General features: G+C 45.4%; 1 protein-coding gene and 1 long non-coding RNA gene across 5 annotated transcripts in view; one reads left to right on the forward strand and one right to left on the reverse strand.

Moving 5' to 3' along the window:
* Nucleotides 1–17,893, forward strand: part of LOC139531693 (ras-responsive element-binding protein 1-like) — an 87,978-nt gene that overhangs the window by 40,717 nt on the left and 29,368 nt on the right. The gene's annotated exons all lie outside the window — the stretch shown is intronic.
* Nucleotides 1–17,893, reverse strand: part of LOC139531694 (uncharacterized) — a 66,886-nt gene that overhangs the window by 23,844 nt on the left and 25,149 nt on the right. The gene's annotated exons all lie outside the window — the stretch shown is intronic.

Here is a 17,893-nt window from a genome sequence, read left to right on the forward strand (position 1 = left end):
CCTCACAACTGTAAACCACGTGTATGGCGTTGTGTGAGCAAGCGGTTTACTGATGTCAACATTGTGAACAGAGTGCCCCATGGTGGTGTTGGGGTTATGGTATGAGCAGGCATAAGCTACGGACAATGAGCACAATTGCATTTTATCGATGGCAATTTGAATGCACAAAAATACCGTGACGAGATCCTGAGGCCCATTTTTTTTTTGGGGGGGGGGCGTATCTGTGACCAAGAGATGCATATCTATATTCCCAGTCATGTGAAATCCATAGATTTAATGCATTTATTTAAATGGACTGATTTGGCATGCTTGTATGCCATCAAAGCTGTATTTATTATAATATTCAATGTCTCATCTTTCCAAATACATTGAGTTCTCGTAATTAACAGCAAATCCCTCACTCAGACAACAAAAAAATGGCAACACTTGCCCAATTAGCAGGAGGGAGGGGGGGGGGGCACTTTTTGTCACGAGTGGTGCTCAAGTTCAGAATGGCTGTCTGTCACAACATTTACATTTTACATTTAAGTCATTTAGCAGACGCTCTTATCCAGAGCGACTTACAAATTGGTGCATTCACCTTATGATATCCAGTGGAACAACCACTTACAATAGTGCATCTAACTCTTTTAAGGGGGAGGGGGGGGTTAGAAGGATTACTTTATCCTTACTTTATCCTATCCTAGGTATTCCTTACAGAGCTGTGATCCGCAGAGCCTGAGCTCTGATGTCATGTATAGCATGTTACTGTACAGCCACTGCGTTCCAATGTACAGTTGAAGTTTACATACACCTTAGCCAAATACATTTAAACTCAGTTTTTCACAATTCCTGACATTTAATCCTAGTACAAATTCCCTGTCTTAGGTCAGTTAGGATCACCGCTTTATTTTAAGAATGTGAAATGTCAGAATAATGGTAGAGAGAATGATTTATTTCAGCTTTTATTTCTTTCATCACATTCCCAGTGGGTCAGAAGTTTACATACACTCAATTAGTATTTGGTAACATTGCCTTTAAATTGTTTAACTTGGGTCAAACGTTTCGGGTAGCCTTTCACAAGCTTCCCACAATAAGTTGGGTGAATTTTGTCCCATTCCTCCTGACAGAGCTGGTGTAATTGAGTCAGGTTTGTAGGCCTCCTTGCTCGCACATGCTTTTTCAGTTCTGCCCACAAATGTTCTATGGGATTGAGGTCAGGGCTTTGTGATGGCCACTCCAATACCTTGACTTTGTTGTCCTTAGGCCATTTTGCAACAACTTTGGAAGTATGCTTGGGGTCATTGTACATTTGGAAGACCCATTTGCGACCAAGCTTTAACTTCCTGACTGATGTCTTGAGAGGTTACTTCAATATATCCACATCATTTTCCATCCGGATGTTGTCATCTATTTTGTGAAGTTCACCAGTCCCTCCTGCAGCAAAGCACCCCCACAACATGATGCTGCTACCCCATACGGTTGGGATGGTGTTCTTCGGCTTGCAAGCCTCCACCTTTTTCCTCCAAACATAACGTCATGGTCATTATGGCCAAACAGTTCTATTTTTGTTTCATCAGACCAGAGGACATTTCTCCAAAAAGTACAATCTTTGTCCCCATGTGCAGTTGCAAACCGTAGTCTGGCTTTTTTATGGTGGTTTTGGAGCAGTGGCTTCTTCATTGCTGAGCAGCCTTTCAGGTTATGTCGATATAGGACTCATTTTACTGTGGATATAGATACTTTTGTACCTGTTTCCTCCAGCATCTTCACAAGGTCCTTTGCTGTTGTTCTGGGATTGATTTGCACTTTTTGCACCAAAGTACGTTCATCTCTAGGAGACAGAGCACGTCTCCTTCCTGAGCGGTATGACGGTTACGTGGTCCCATGGTGTTTATACTTGCGTACTATTGTTTGTACAGATGAACGTGGTACCTTCAGGCGTCTGGAAATTGCTCCCAAGGATGAACCAGACTTGTGGAGGTCTACAATTTTTTTTCTGAGGTCTTGGCTGATTTCTTTTGATTTTCCCATGATGTCAAGCAAAGAGGCACTAAATTTGAAGGTAGGCCTTGAAATACATCCACAGGTACACCTCCAATTGACTCATGATGTCAATTAGCCTATCAGAAGCTTCTAAAGCCATGACATAATTTTCTGGAATTTTCCATGCTGCTTAAAGGCACAGTCATCTTAGTGTATGTAAACTTCTGACCCACTGGAATTGTGATACAGTGAATTATAAGTGAAATAATCTGCCTGCAAACAATTGTTAGAAAAATGACTTGTCATGCACAAAGTAGATGTCCTAACCGACTTGCCAAAACTATTGTTTGTTAATAAGAAATGTGTGGAGTGGTTGAAAAACTAGTTTTAATGACTCCAACCTAAGTGTATGTAAACTTCCGACTTCAACTGTAGGTACTTATCAGTGTCCAAATCTGCCATTTTCAACCCGTATACGGGTACAAGTGTAAAGGGCTACACAAAGACAATCCACAATAATCAACTCTGGTCTGCTGTCTCTCTTGGCATGTAAAATATTGTATTGAGTGGTGGTAAGTTGGTAGCGAGTTTTTATCTGGTGCTTTTGCATCTCTAGTCATGTTGAGTGTTGTGTGTGTGATCTGTGCTAGTTAGTGCTGGGCCAGCCGGTCCCACTGCTGTAACACTTCTCTTGGTATCAGGAGAGAGACCGATTGGAGGGGTAAGTTAACTTCTCTTGGTGTCAGGAAGAGCGAGCTGGCCTCAAGCTAGGCCCATCTCCCGGCTAGCAAACAAAGTACACCAACTACAATACCTCTCTTGCCAATTGGCCTGGACCCTTTGTCAACACGGAGCCCCGCCGATCCATCACAACTGCTGACGTAATTCGGCTGATGTGCTCTTAACCAGCCTTTGCGTCATGGATGTTGGTGATGATTCATCTGATAGCCCGGCCCGCTAGCTTCCTGAACGCCATGTCTCCCGCTCGCCTAGCATAGTCATCGACTACCAAACGGCTCCCTGTTTCATCTATTGCTGCTCATTGGACCCTATGATCACTCGGCTACACAGCTGATGCCTGCTGGACTGTACATTAACACGGTACTTCATTTTGTTTCTCTGTCGGCCCCAGCCTCGAACTCAGGCCCTGTGTGTAGCTAACTGATCATCTCTGCCTGCCCATTCATCGCCATTTACCCGTTGTTGTTGTCCTAGCTCTTTGCCCGTTGTTGTCTCACCCGTTGTTGTCTTAGCTCTCCCAATCAACACCTGTGATTGCTTTATACCTTTGTCAATATGCTTTATACTAATGTCAATATGCCTTGTATACTGTTGTTTAGGGCAGCTCTCATTGTTTTATTTTACTGCGGAGCCCCTAGTCCTGCTCAACATGCCTCAGATAGCCCCCTTGTCCCACCCCCCACACATGCGGAGACCGCACCTAGCTTAACTGGCGCCTCCAGAGATGCAACCTCTCTCATCGTCACTCAATGCCTAGGTTTACCTCCACTGTACTCGCACCCTACCATACCCTTGTCTGTACACTATGCCCTGAATCTATCCTACCACGCCCAGAAATCTGCTCCTTTTATTCTCTGTTCCCAAAGCACTAGACGACCAGTTCTTATAGCCTTTAGCCGTACCCTCATCCTACTCCTCCTCTGTTCCTCTGGTGATGTAGAGGTTAACCCAGGCCCTGTGTGTCCCCAGGCGCTCTCATTTTTTGACTTTTGCAACCGTAAAAGCCTTGGGTTCATGCATGTTAACATCAGAAGCCTCCTCCCTAAGTTTGCTTTATTCACTGCTTTAGCACACTCCACCAACCCTGATGTCCTAGCCATGTCTGAATCCTGGCTTAGGAAGGCTACCAAAAATTCTGAAATTTCCATCCCCAATTACAACATTTTCCGTCAAGACCGAACTGCTAAAGAGGGAGGAATTGCAATCTACTGTAGAGAGAACCTGCAGAGTTCTGTCATACTATCCAGGTCTATGCAGAAACAGTTCGAGCTTCTACTTTTAAAGATCCATCTCTCCAGAAATAAGTCCCTCACTGTTGCAGCTTGTTATAGACCCCCCTCAGCTCCCAGCTGTGCCCTGGACACCATATGTGAATTGATTGCCCCCCATCTATTGTCAGAGTTCATACTGCTAGGTGACCTAAATTGGGATATGCTTAACACCCCGGCCGTCCTACAATCTAAGATAGACACCCTCAATCTCACACAAATTATCAAGGAACCTACCAGGTACAACCCCAAATTCGTAAACATGGGCAACCTCATAGATATCATCCTGACCAACTTTCCCTCTAAATACACCTCTGCTGTTTTGTTCTGGAAGGATATTGACCTCATCCCATCAGTAGAGGATGCCTGGTTGTTCTTTAAAAGTGCTTTCCTCACCATCTTAAATAATGCCCCTTTCAATTTTTTTTTTACTAAGAACAGATCTAGCCCTTGGCGTACTGCACTAGCTTCGAATAATTCCCGCGATATGCAACTTTTCAGGGAAGTCAGGAACCAATAAACACATTCAGTTAGGAAAGCAAAGGCTAGCTTTTTCAAACAGAAATTTGCATCCTGCTGCACTAATTCCCAAAAGTTTTGGGACACTGTAAAGTCCATGGAGAATAAGAGTATCTCCTCCCAGCTGCCCGCTGCACTGAGACTAGGAAACACTGTCACCACTGATAAATCCACGATAATCGAGAATTTCAATAATCATTTCTCTACGGCTGGCCATGCTTTCCACCTGGCTACCCCAACCCCGGCCAACAGCACTGCACCCCCTGCAGCAACTGGCCCAAGCCTCCCCCATTTCTCCTTCACCCAAATCCAGACAGCTGATGTTCTGAAAGAGCAGCAAAATCTGGATCCCTACAAATCAGCTGGGCTAGACAATCTGGACCCTCTTTTCCTAAACTCATCCACCGCCATTGTTGCAACCCCTATTACTAGTCTGTTCAACCTCTCTTTCGTATCGTCTGAGATTCCTAAAGATTGGAAAGCGGCCGGGGTCATCCCCCTCTTCAAAGGGGGGGAGACACTCTAGACCCAAACTGTTATAGACCTATATCCATCCTGCCCTGCCTTTCTACAGTCTTCTAAAGCCAAGTCAACAAACAGATCACCGACCATTTTGAATCGCACCGTACCTTCTTCGCTATGCAATCTGGTTTCTGAGCTGGTCACGGGTGCACCTCAGCCACGCTCAAGGTCCTAAACGATATCATAACCGCCATCGATAAAATACAGTATTGTGCAGCCGTCTTCATCGACCTGGCCAAGGCTTTCGACTCTGTCAATCACTGTATTCTTATCGGCAGATTCAACAGCATTGGTTTCTCTAATGACTACCTCGCCTCTGGCAGTCTCTATTGGGGTGCCACAGGGTTCAATCTCAGGCCGACTCTTTTCTCTGTATATATCAATGATGTCGCTCTTGCCCTGGGTGATTCTTTGATCCACCTCTACGCAGACGACACCATTCTGTAAACATCTTGCCCTTCTTTAGACACTGTGTTAACAAACCTCCAAATGAGCTTCAACACCATACAACACTCCTTCCGTGGCCTCCAACTGCTCTTAAATGCTAGTAAAACGAAATGCATGCTCTTCAACCAATTGCTGCCCGCACCTGCCCGCCTGACTGGCATCACTACTCTTGACGGTTCTGACTTAGAATATGTGGACAACTATAAATACCTAGGTGTCTGGCTAAACTGTAAACTCTCCTTCCAGACTCACATTAAGCATCTCCAATCTCATGTTAAATCTAGAATCGGCTTCCTATTTCGCATCAATGCCTCCTTCACTCATGCTGCGAAACATACCCTCGTAAAACTAACTATCCTACCGATCCTTGACTTCGGCAATGTCATTTACAAAATAGCCTGCAATACTCTGCATCCAATTTGCTGAGTAGTCTATCACAGTGCCATCCGTTTTGTCACCAAAGCCCCATATACTACCCACCACTGCAACCTGTATGCTCTCGTTGGCTGGTCCTCGCTACATATTCGTCTCCAAACCCACTGGCTCCAGGTCATCTATAAGTCTTTGCTAAGTAAAGCTCTGCCTTATCTCAGCTCACTGGTCACCCACTCGTAGCACGCGCTCCAGCAGGTATATTTCACTGGTCATCCCCAAAGCCAACACCTGCTTTTGCCGCCTTTCCTTCCAGTTCTCTACTGCCAATGACTGGAACGAATTGCAAAAATCACTGAAGTTGGAGACTTATATCTCTCTCTATAACTTTAAGCGTCAGCTGTCAGAGCAGCTTACCGATCGCTGCAGCTGTACATAGCCCATCTGTAAATAGCCCATCCAACCAACTACCTACCTCATCCCCATATATATATTTTTTTTCTGCTCTTTTGCACACCAGTATTTCTACTTGCACATCCTCATCTGCACATATATCACTCCAGTGTAAATTGCTAAATTGTAATTACTTCACCAGTATTGGCCTATTTATTGCCTTACCTCCTTACTTCTTTTGCATACACTTTATACAGATTTTTCTATTGTGTTATTGACTGTACGTTTGTTTATCCCATGTGTAACTCAGTGTTGTTTTTGTCACACTGCTTTGCTTTATCTGGGCCAGGTCGCAGTTGTAAATGAGAACTTATTCTCAACTGGCCTACCTGGTTAAATAAAGGTGAAATAAAAAATAAAAAGACTGTTAGGAGGGAAAGTTGACTTCTCTTGTTGTCAGGAGAGAGACCGTTAGGACGGCAGGTAGTAACCGGAAGGTTGGACTAGTAACCGGAAGTTTGCAAGATCGAATCCCTGAGCTGACAAGGTAAAAATCTGTCATTCTGCCCCTGAACAAGGCAGTTAACCCTAGACTGTCATTGAAAATAAGAATTTGTTCTTAACTGACTTTAACTGCCAAGTTAAATAGAGGTAAAATATATATTTTTTTTAAGGAGGGAAAGTTGACTTCTCTTGGTGTCAGGAGAGAGACCGTTAGGAGGGAAAGTTGACTTCTCTTGGTGTCAGTAGGAGAGAGACCATTAGGAGGGAAAGTTGACTTCTCTTGGTGTCAGTAGGAGAGAGACCGTTAGGAGGGAAAGTTGACTTCTCTTGGTGTCAGTAGGAGAGAGACCGTTAGGAGGGAAAGTTGACTTCTCTTGGTGTCAGTAGAAGAGAGACCGTTAGGAGGGATAGTTGACTTCTATTGGTGTCAGTAGGAGAGAGAACGTTAGGAGGGAAAGTTGACTTCTCTTGGTGTCAGTAGGAGAGAGACCGTTAGGAGGGAAAGTTGACTTCTCTTGGTGTCAGTAGGAGAGAGACCGTTAGGAGGGATAGTTGACTTCTATTGGTGTCAGTAGGAGAGAGACCGTTAGGAGGGAAAGTTGACTTCTCTTGGTGTCAGTAGGAGAGAGACCGTTAGGAGGGAAAGTTGACTTCTCTTGGTGTCAGTAGAAGAGAGACCGTTAGGAGGGATAGTTGACTTCTCTTGGTGTCAGTAGGAGACAGACCGTTAGGAGGGAAAGTTGACTTCTCTTGGTGTCAGTAGAAGAGAGACCGTTAGGAGGGATAGTTGACTTCTATTGGTGTCAGTAGGAGAGAGACCGTTAGGAGGGAAAGTTGACTTCTCTTGGTGTCAGTAGGAGAGAGACCATTAGGAGGGAAAGTTGACTTCTCTTGGTGTCAGTAGGAGAGAGACCGTTAGGAGGGAAAGTTGACTTCTCTTGGTGTCAGTAGGAGAGAGACCGTTAGGAGGGAAAGTTGACTTCTCTTGATGTCAGTAGAAGAGAGACCGTTAGGAGGGATAGTTGACTTCTATTGGTGTCAGTAGGAGAGAGAACGTTAGGAGGGAAAGTTGACTTCTCTTGGTGTCAGTAGGAGAGAGACCGTTAGGAGGGAAAGTTGACTTCTCTTGGTGTCAGTAGGAGAGAGACCGTTAGGAGGGAAAGTTGACTTCTCTTGGTGTCAGTAGAAGAGAGACCGTTAGGAGGGATAGTTGACTTCTATTGGTGTCAGTAGGAGAGAGACCGTTAGGAGGGAAAGTTGACTTCTCTTGGTGTCAGGAGAGAGAGAGACCGTTAGCAGGGAAAGTTGACTTCTCTTGGTGTCAGTAGGAGAGAGACCGTTAGGAGGGATAGTTGACTTCTATTGGTGTCAGTAGGAGAGAGACCGTTAGGAGGGAAAGTTGACTTCTCTTGGTGTCAGTAGGAGAGAGACCGTTAGGAGGGATAGTTGACTTCTCTTGGTGTCAGTAGGAGAGAGACCGTTAGGAGGGAAAGTTGACTTCTCTTGGTGTCTGTAGGAGAGAGACCATTAGGAGGGAAAGTTGACTTCTCTTGGTGTCAGTAGGAGAGAGACCGTTAGGAGGGAAAGTTGACTTCTCTTGGTGTCAGTAGGAGAGAGACCGTTAGGAGGGAAAGTTGACTTCTCTTGGTGTCAGTAGAAGAGAGACCGTTAGGAGGGAAAGTTGACTTCTCTTGGTGTCAGTAGAAGAGAGACCGTTAGGAGGGATAGTTGACTTCTATTGGTGTCAGTAGGAGAGAGACCGTTAGGAGGGAAAGTTGACTTCTCTTGGTGTCAGTAGGAGAGAGACCATTAGGAGGGAAAGTTGACTTCTCTTGGTGTCAGTAGGAGAGAGACCGTTAGGAGGGAAAGTTGACTTCTCTTGGTGTCAGTAGGAGAGAGACCGTTAGGAGGGAAAGTTGACTTCTCTTGGTGTCAGTAGAAGAGAGACCGTTAGGAGGGATAGTTGACTTCTATTGGTGTCAGTAGGAGAGAGAACGTTAGGAGGGAAAGTTGACTTCTCTTGGTGTCAGTAGGAGAGAGACCGTTAGGAGGGAAAGTTGACTTCTCTTGGTGTCAGTAGGAGAGAGACCGTTAGGAGGGAAAGTTGACTTCTCTTGGTGTCAGTAGAAGAGAGACCGTTAGGAGGGATAGTTGACTTCTATTGGTGTCAGTAGGAGAGAGACCGTTAGGAGGGAAAGTTGACTTCTCTTGGTGTCAGGAGAGAGAGAGACCGTTAGCAGGGAAAGTTGACTTCTCTTGGTGTCAGTAGGAGAGAGACCGTTAGGAGGGATAGTTGACTTCTATTGGTGTCAGTAGGAGAGAGACCGTTAGGAGGGAAAGTTGACTTCTCTTGGTGTCAGTAGGAGAGAGACCGTTAGGAGGGATAGTTGACTTCTCTTGGTGTCAGTAGGAGAGAGACCGTTAGGAGGGAAAGTTGACTTCTCTTGGTGTCGGTAGGAGAGAGACCATTAGGAGGGAAAGTTGACTTCTCTTGGTGTCAGTAGGAGAGAGACCGTTAGGAGGGAAAGTTGACTTCTCTTGGTGTCAGTAGGAGAGAGACCGTTAGGAGGGAAAGTTGACTTCTCTTGGTGTCAGTAGAAGAGAGACCGTTAGGAGGGAAAGTTGACTTCTCTTGGTGTCAGTAGGAGAGAGACCATTAGGAGGGAAAGTTGACTTCTCTTGGTGTCAGTAGGAGAGAGACCGTTAGGAGGGAAAGTTGACTTCTCTTGGTGTCAGTAGGAGAGAGACCGTTAGGAGGGAAAGTTGACTTCTCTTGGTGTCAGTAGAAGAGAGACCGTTAGGAGGGATAGTTGACTTCTATTGGTGTCAGTAGGAGAGAGAACGTTAGGAGGGAAAGTTGACTTCTCTTGGTGTCAGTAGGAGAGAGACCGTTAGGAGGGAAAGTTGACTTCTCTTGGTGTCAGTAGGAGAGAGACCGTTAGGAGGGAAAGTTGACTTCTCTTGGTGTCAGTAGAAGAGAGACCGTTAGGAGGGATAGTTGACTTCTATTGGTGTCAGTAGGAGAGAGACCGTTAGGAGGGAAAGTTGACTTCTCTTGGTGTCAGGAGAGAGAGAGACCGTTAGCAGGGAAAGTTGACTTCTCTTGGTGTCAGTAGGAGAGAGACCGTTAGGAGGGATAGTTGACTTCTATTGGTGTCAGTAGGAGAGAGACCGTTAGGAGGGAAAGTTGACTTCTCTTGGTGTCAGTAGGAGAGAGACCGTTAGGAGGGATAGTTGACTTCTCTTGGTGTCAGTAGGAGAGAGACCGTTAGGAGGGAAAGTTGACTTCTCTTGGTGTCTGTAGGAGAGAGACCGTTAGGAGGGAAAGTTGACTTCTCTTGGTGTCAGTAGGAGAGAGACCGTTAGGAGGGAAAGTTGACTTCTCTTGGTGTCAGTAGGAGAGAGACCGTTAGGAGGGAAAGTTGACTTCTCTTGGTGTCAGTAGAAGAGAGACCGTTAGGAGGGAAAGTTGACTTCTCTTGGTGTCAGTAGAAGAGAGACCGTTAGGAGGGATAGTTGACTTCTCTTGGTGTCAGTAGGAGAGAGACCATTAGGAGGGAAAGTTGACTTCTCTTGGTGTCAGTAGGAGAGAGACCGTTAGGAGGGAAAGTTGACTTCTCTTGGTGTCAGTAGGAGAGAGACCGTTAGGAGGGAAAGTTGACTTCTCTTGGTGTCAGTAGAAGAGAGACCGTTAGGAGGGATAGTTGACTTCTATTGGTGTCAGTAGGAGAGAGAACGTTAGGAGGGAAAGTTGACTTCTCTTGGTGTCAGTAGGAGAGAGACCGTTAGGAGGGAAAGTTGACTTCTCTTGGTGTCAGTAGGAGAGAGACCGTTAGGAGGGAAAGTTGACTTCTCTTGGTGTCAGTAGAAGAGAGACCGTTAGGAGGGATAGTTGACTTTTATTGGTGTCAGTAGGAGAGAGACCGTTAGGAGGGAAAGTTGACTTCTCTTGGTGTCAGGAGAGAGAGAGACCGTTAGCAGGGAAAGTTGACTTCTCTTGGTGTCAGTAGGAGAGAGACCGTTAGGAGGGATAGTTGACTTCTATTGGTGTCAGTAGGAGAGAGACCGTTAGGAGGGAAAGTTGACTTCTCTTGGTGTCAGTAGGAGAGAGACCGTTAGGAGGGATAGTTGACTTCTCTTGGTGTCAGTAGGAGAGAGACCGTTAGGAGGGAAAGTTGACTTCTCTTGGTGTCTGTAGGAGAGAGACCATTAGGAGGGAAAGTTGACTTCTCTTGGTGTCAGTAGGAGAGAGACCGTTAGGAGGGAAAGTTGACTTCTCTTGGTGTCAGTAGGAGAGAGACCGTTAGGAGGGAAAGTTGACTTCTCTTGGTGTCAGTAGAAGAGAGACCGTTAGGAGGGATAGTTGACTTCTATTGGTGTCAGTAGGAGAGAGACCGTTAGGAGGGAAAGTTGACTTCTCGTGGTGTCAGTAGGAGAGAGACCATTAGGAGGGAAAGTTGACTTCTCTTGGTGTCAGTAGGAGAGAGACCGTTAGGAGGGAAAGTTGACTTCTCTTGGTGTCAGTAGGAGAGAGACCGTTAGGAGGGAAAGTTGACTTCTCTTGGTGTCAGTAGAAGAGAGACCGTTAGGAGGGATAGTTGACTTCTATTGGTGTCAGTAGGAGAGAGAACGTTAGGAGGGAAAGTTGACTTCTCTTGGTGTCAGTAGGAGAGAGACCGTTAGGAGGGAAAGTTGACTTCTCTTGGTGTCAGTAGGAGAGAGACCGTTAGGAGGGAAAGTTGACTTCTCTTGGTGTCAGTAGAAGAGAGACCGTTAGGAGGGATAGTTGACTTCTATTGGTGTCAGTAGGAGAGAGACCGTTAGGAGGGAAAGTTGACTTCTCTTGGTGTCAGGAGAGAGAGAGACCGTTAGCAGGGAAAGTTGACTTCTCTTGGTGTCAGTAGGAGAGAGACCGTTAGGAGGGATAGTTGACTTCTATTGGTGTCAGTAGGAGAGAGACCGTTAGGAGGGAAAGTTGACTTCTCTTGGTGTCAGTAGGAGAGAGACCGTTAGGAGGGAAAGTTGACTTCTCTTGGTGTCAGTAGAAGAGAGACCGTTAGGAGGGAAAGTTGACTTCTCTTGGTGTCAGTAGAAGAGAGACCGTTAGGAGGGATAGTTGACTTCTATTGGTGTCAGTAGGAGAGAGACCGTTAGGAGGGAAATTTGACTTCTCTTGGTGTCAGTAGGAGAGAGACCATTAGGAGGGAAAGTTGACTTCTCTTGGTGTCAGTAGGAGAGAGACCGTTAGGAGGGAAAGTTGACTTCTCTTGGTGTCAGTAGGAGAGAGACCGTTAGGAGGGAAAGTTGACTTCTCTTGGTGTCAGTAGAAGAGAGACCGTTAGGAGGGATAGTTGACTTCTATTGGTGTCAGTAGGAGAGAGAACGTTAGGAGGGAAAGTTGACTTCTCTTGGTGTCAGTAGGAGAGAGACCGTTAGGAGGGAAAGTTGACTTCTCTTGGTGTCAGTAGGAGAGAGACCGTTAGGAGGGAAAGTTGACTTCTCTTGGTGTCAGTAGAAGAGAGACCGTTAGGAGGGATAGTTGACTTCTATTGGTGTCAGTAGGAGAGAGACCGTTAGGAGGGAAAGTTGACTTCTCTTGGTGTCAGGAGAGAGAGAGACCGTTAGCAGGGAAAGTTGACTTCTCTTGGTGTCAGTAGGAGAGAGACCGTTAGGAGGGATAGTTGACTTCTATTGGTGTCAGTAGGAGAGAGACCGTTAGGAGGGAAAGTTGACTTCTCTTGGTGTCAGTAGGAGAGAGACCGTTAGGAGGGAAAGTTGACTTCTCTTGGTGTCAGTAGGAGAGAGACCGTTAGGAGGGAAAGTTGACTTCTCTTGGTGTCTGTAGGAGAGAGACCATTAGGAGGGAAAGTTGACTTCTCTTGGTATCAGTAGGAGAGAGACCGTTAGGAGGGAAAGTTGACTTCTCTTGGTGTCAGTAGGAGAGAGACCGTTAGGAGGGAAAGTTGACTTCTCTTGGTGTCAGTAGAAGAGAGACCGTTAGGAGGGAAAGTTGACTTCTCTTGGTGTCAGTAGAAGAGAGACCGTTAGGAGGGATAGTTGACTTCTATTGGTGTCAGTAGGAGAGAGACCGTTAGGAGGGAAAGTTGACTTCTCTTGGTGTCTGTAGGAGAGAGACCATTAGGAGGGAAAGTTGACTTCTCTTGGTGTCAAGAGAGAGACAGTTAGGAGGGGGTAATAAATAGCCAACATGTGGTCATCGGATCTCTCCCTCCCTCTCCCCTTCTCTATTTTCCCCCAAGTCCCTACCTAACCCAGTCTGTGAACTGACAAGCCAGCCTTGATAAAGACGGCCCCTCTCTCTCATACAAGCGCACGCACACTCACACAAAAACACTCTTCTACGCAAGACAACTCCCCACAACACCCGGCTGTAGCCACCAGTGGAATGCTTTGAAAATGCATCCTTGCATCCTCCCTCTCTCTCCATCTCTCGCTCTCTCTCATATTTAACACAACGCTAGCTAGTTAGCGTGCTAACGTCGCGAGGGACCCAAAGGTGAACAGGTTATAAACAACACTGCTCTGTTAGTGCTGGGTGAGAGCAACCCCCCCCCCCCCCCCCCCCTCACCCCCCATTCCCAATGTTTGCTTTGAAGAGCATGTGTCAGTTTTGGCAGTTTGGCTCGGGGCTCATTGTCTCTCTATCTGCCTTGCTGGTAGAGGACTCAACTTCCCTATTTAATGTATTACTCATTGAACATAAAGCTGCAATATGTAACTTTTTGGCGACCTGACCGAATTCACATAGAAATGTGAGTTATAGATCTGTCATTCTCATTGAAAGCAAGTCTAAGAAGCGGTAATCTCTAGATCTGTTCTGTGTGCTATTTCTATTCTTCCCGTTCTTAAGTTTCGTTTTTGCGTCTTATACTTCCGGTTTTGTACACCAGCTTCAAACAGCTAAAAATACAATATTTGGGGTTATTGAAAATATATATTCAGTTGTTTAGATGGTACAATGATTCTCTACACTAAAATTGCTTGTTTTGTCACATAAACTGAAATTAGACGAACTACTAGGAAATGGCAGAACGATTTCTGCATATTGCGCCTTAAACAATGGTTGTAGTTTGAGTCTAATACAAGTAGCAAAGTTACTCAAGGTGATGCAAAGTTAGCCCTGGTTTAAACACAGTGCCTTCGGAAAGTATTCATACCCCTTTACTTTTTCTAGATTTTGTTACGCCTTATTCTAAAATGGATTTAAAAATATATATAATCCTCAGAGATCTACACACAATATCCCATAATGCCAAAGCGAAAACAGGTTTTAGAAATTTTAGCAAATGTATTACATTTAAAAATGCATAACTTTTTTACATAAGTATTCAGACCCTTTGCTATGAGACTCTAAATTGAGCTCAGGTGCATCCTGTTTCCATTGATCATCCTTGAGATGTTTCTACAACTTCATTGGAGTCCACCTGTGGTATATTCAATTGATTGGACATGATTTGGAAAGGCACACATCTGTCTATGTAAGGCCCCACAGTTGGCAGTGCATGTCAGAGCAAAAACCAAACCATGAGGTCGAAGGAATTGTTCTAGAGCTCCGAGACCGGATTGTGTCGAGTGACAGATCCGGGGAAGGGTACCAAAAGAATTATGTAGCATTGAAGGTCCCCAAGAACACAGTGGCCTCCATCATTCTTAAATGGAAGAAGTTTGGAACCACCAAGACTCTTCCTAGAGCTGGCTGCCCGGCCAAACTGAGCAATCGGAGGAGAAGGGCCTTGGTCAGGGAGGTGACCAAGAACCCGATAGTCACTCTGACAGAGATCCAGAGTTACTCTGTGGAGATGGGAGAACCTTCCAGAAGGACAATAATCTCTGCAGCACTTCAGCAATCAGGCCTTTATGGTAGAGTGGCCAGACGGAAGCCACTTCTAAGTAAAAGGCACATGACAGCCTGCTTGGAGTTTGCCAAAAGGCACCTAAAGACTCTCAGGCCATGGGAAACAAGATTATCTGGTCTGATGAAACCAAGATTGAACTCTTGGCCTGAATGTCAAGCGTCACATCTGAAGGAAACCTGGCACCATCCCTATGGTGAAGCATGGTGGTGGCAGCATCATACTGTGTGGGTGTTTTTCAGCGGCAGGGACTGGGAGACTAGTCAGGATCGAGGCAAAGATGAACGGAGCAAAGTACTGAGAGATCCTTGATTGAAAACCTGCTCCAGAGCTGAAAATAGCCGTGCAGCAACTCTCCCCATCCAACCTGACAGAGCATGAGAGGATCTGCTGAGAAGAATGGGAGAAACTCCCCAAATACAGGTGTGCCAGGCTTGTAGCGTCATACCCAAGAATACTTGAGGCTGTAATTGCTGCGAAGGTGTTTCAACAAAGTACTGAGTAAAGGGTCTGAATACTTATGTAAATGTGATATTTACATTTTTATTTATTTATAAATTAGCAAACATTTCTAAAAACCTGTTCATTTTGTCATTATGGGGTATTGTGTGTAGATTGCTGAGGATTTGTATGTATTAAATACATTTTAGAATAAGGCTGTAACCTAACAAAATAAGGAAAAAGTCAAGGGGTCTGAATACTTTCCAAAGGCACTGATTTTTAATAAAGTAAGGGAGACTGAATGGTGGCTTTAAATCTATGGAAACGTGTCACAAGTGATTTGTCACCAGCGTTTTGTCCTCACACACCGGTGTCCCTTCTAGCCCAGCAGGAGGGCTGTGGTGCGACCACCCCTCTGACCTTGTCAGCTGACTCATGCGGTTGCCAGATTGGTGGCTGACTGACTGTGTGTGGAAGGGGATGGTGGTGGCGGTTGCTATATTTAAATCAATGTCTTTGGCTGCTGCATGTTGATTGATTGAGAGTATTTTCACATAGGACTTGAAACCTAAAAAATATGGCTACAGTTTCCAATAATCTATTGAAATAGTTGATTGCATAGCCTAATACTTCCATTAATCAATCCAACTTCATGAACTTAGCTGGCTATATAAGTAATATAAATGAGCACCTTGTAATTAATTGAACAGGATTATAAAGTTTTGCAAATAAAGTGTAACAACCAATACAGATGTGTTGTTCAGATTGAGGTTAAAAAGAGTTACAGAAGTTGACAGGAGTTAAAATGAAGAAAAGGAGGGCAACCGAGAGAGCGAGTGTGAGAGAGGATGGAGGGAAGAACCCAGCCAGGCAGTCAGACAAAACAAGATGGAGAGAGAGGGAAGAAGAGGGAGAGCAAATGGAGGTGGGAGGAGTCTGTGAGAGGAAGGGAGTGTGAGCTGCGAGGGGCCCAAGGATAGATGAGGGGAGGGGACAGGACAGGATAGGACAGGACAGGAGAAGAGAGGAGAGGCGTGGAGAGGCATTCTTGTTTGCTGCTCTTTGGCACAGTGTGGCGACTTTTCCATCCACACACACACACACACACACACACACACACACACACACACACACACACACACACACACACACACACACACACACACACACACACACACACAGTGTAGTGTCTGTGTGTAGGATGGTGGGTTATGGATGGGGGGGTCAAAGCTGTAGTGAGAGTGATGGCTGGGAACAGATGTAGTAACAGCAGCCACTGCTGCCCCTCCTCCCTGCACCATCTACACGCATGCACACACACTCCTCTCCTGTAACACACGGCACTTTCTCTCCATGAGCGTGTGTTGGAATCTCCAAACAAGTGCAACACTCTCCTCCAGTTGCCTGCTCTGAAACATCACAACAGAAATCTGGAAACCTAGCACGGCCCTTGTGCAATCTCTCTCCTCTCCCCACACCTTTTTTTCCGCTTGGCCTTCTTTCGTTTCTCCAACTCCCCTCTGCATCGGTATCTCTTCTCTCCTCCCCCTCCTGTCTCTCCTCCCCCTCTTTCTTTCCTCCATCTATCCCTCTTTCATCCTTCCTCTCCTCTCCCCTCTCCCTCTTCTCGGTTCCCACCATCTGTTGCAGTTCATTTTAGCAGGCCATAAAAAGTGCTGCCCAAGCGTTTGATCCACCAATCAGAGTGCGGGATGGAGGGAGGGGGTGATGCTCAGCTAATGAAAGAAAACAAATCCACGGCTAATCTTGAGATCTGCGGTTAACACACACACACCCCTTGGCCAACCCCCCACTATTCAACATGACCATACTACTTAGTCTGTGCTTTGTATTGCTAGTTAGAGCTGCTACTCCATTAGCTACTTACAACTCCACAATACTTTGCTAGTTGTAAACCAGTGGCTTTCATAAATTTTTTGCATTATTTAATAATGTGGTCAGTTTTAATGACTCGGGTGGTCTGGGCACGGTGCTACTTGCAACACCAGGGAGTTTATGATTTTTATAACCTGCGTGCGAGTGATTACTCACGAAAACCCAGACAAAAACAATGTAATCCATAGAATAGTACTTTGGAGGAAGGATTGTTGACATATATATTTGACATTTGTATCTGAAAGCATAATTGAGAAATAAGTGATCAAAGTTGGCATATTTATAAAATTTTGCCCTTACCCGGGCCTCCTTCAAGACTCCAGTGTTTCATCTGTAGGTGCTATAAGGCATTGGTGTCATATGAAGCTTTACAGCTTGCTCTGTAATATGAGTACTAGTAGTATTTTGATTTCAAAAACTTTTTTACCTTAAATGTAGGAATTTTGACGATACCATTTGATTTGTCCCCCCAAAATTATACAGTGCGTACGGAAAGTATTCAGACCATTGACTTTTTCCACATTTTGTTACGTTACAGCCTTATTCAAAAATGAATTACATAGTTTCCCCCCCATCAATCTACACTCAATACCCCATAATGACAAAGCAAAAACAGGTTTTTAGAAATGTTTGCTAAAGTATAAAAATAAAAATGAAATATCACATTTACATAAGTATTCAGACTCTTTACTCAGTACTTTGTTGAAGCACCTTTTGGCTTCAACAGCCTCAAGTCTTCTTGGGTAGGATGCTACAAGCTTGGCACACCTGTATTTGGGGAGTTTCTCCCATTCCTCTCTGCAGATCCTCTGTCAGGTTGGATGAGAAGCATTGTTGCACAGCTATTTTCAGGTCTCTCCAGAGATGTTTGATCGGGTTCAAGTCCGGGCTCTGGCTGGGCCGCTCGAGGACATTCAGAGACTTGTCCCGAGCCACTCCTGCGTTGTCTTG

This window comes from Salvelinus alpinus, chromosome 10 (assembly GCF_045679555.1).
Source record: "Salvelinus alpinus chromosome 10, SLU_Salpinus.1, whole genome shotgun sequence".
Taxonomy (NCBI): Eukaryota; Metazoa; Chordata; class Actinopteri; order Salmoniformes; family Salmonidae; genus Salvelinus; species Salvelinus alpinus.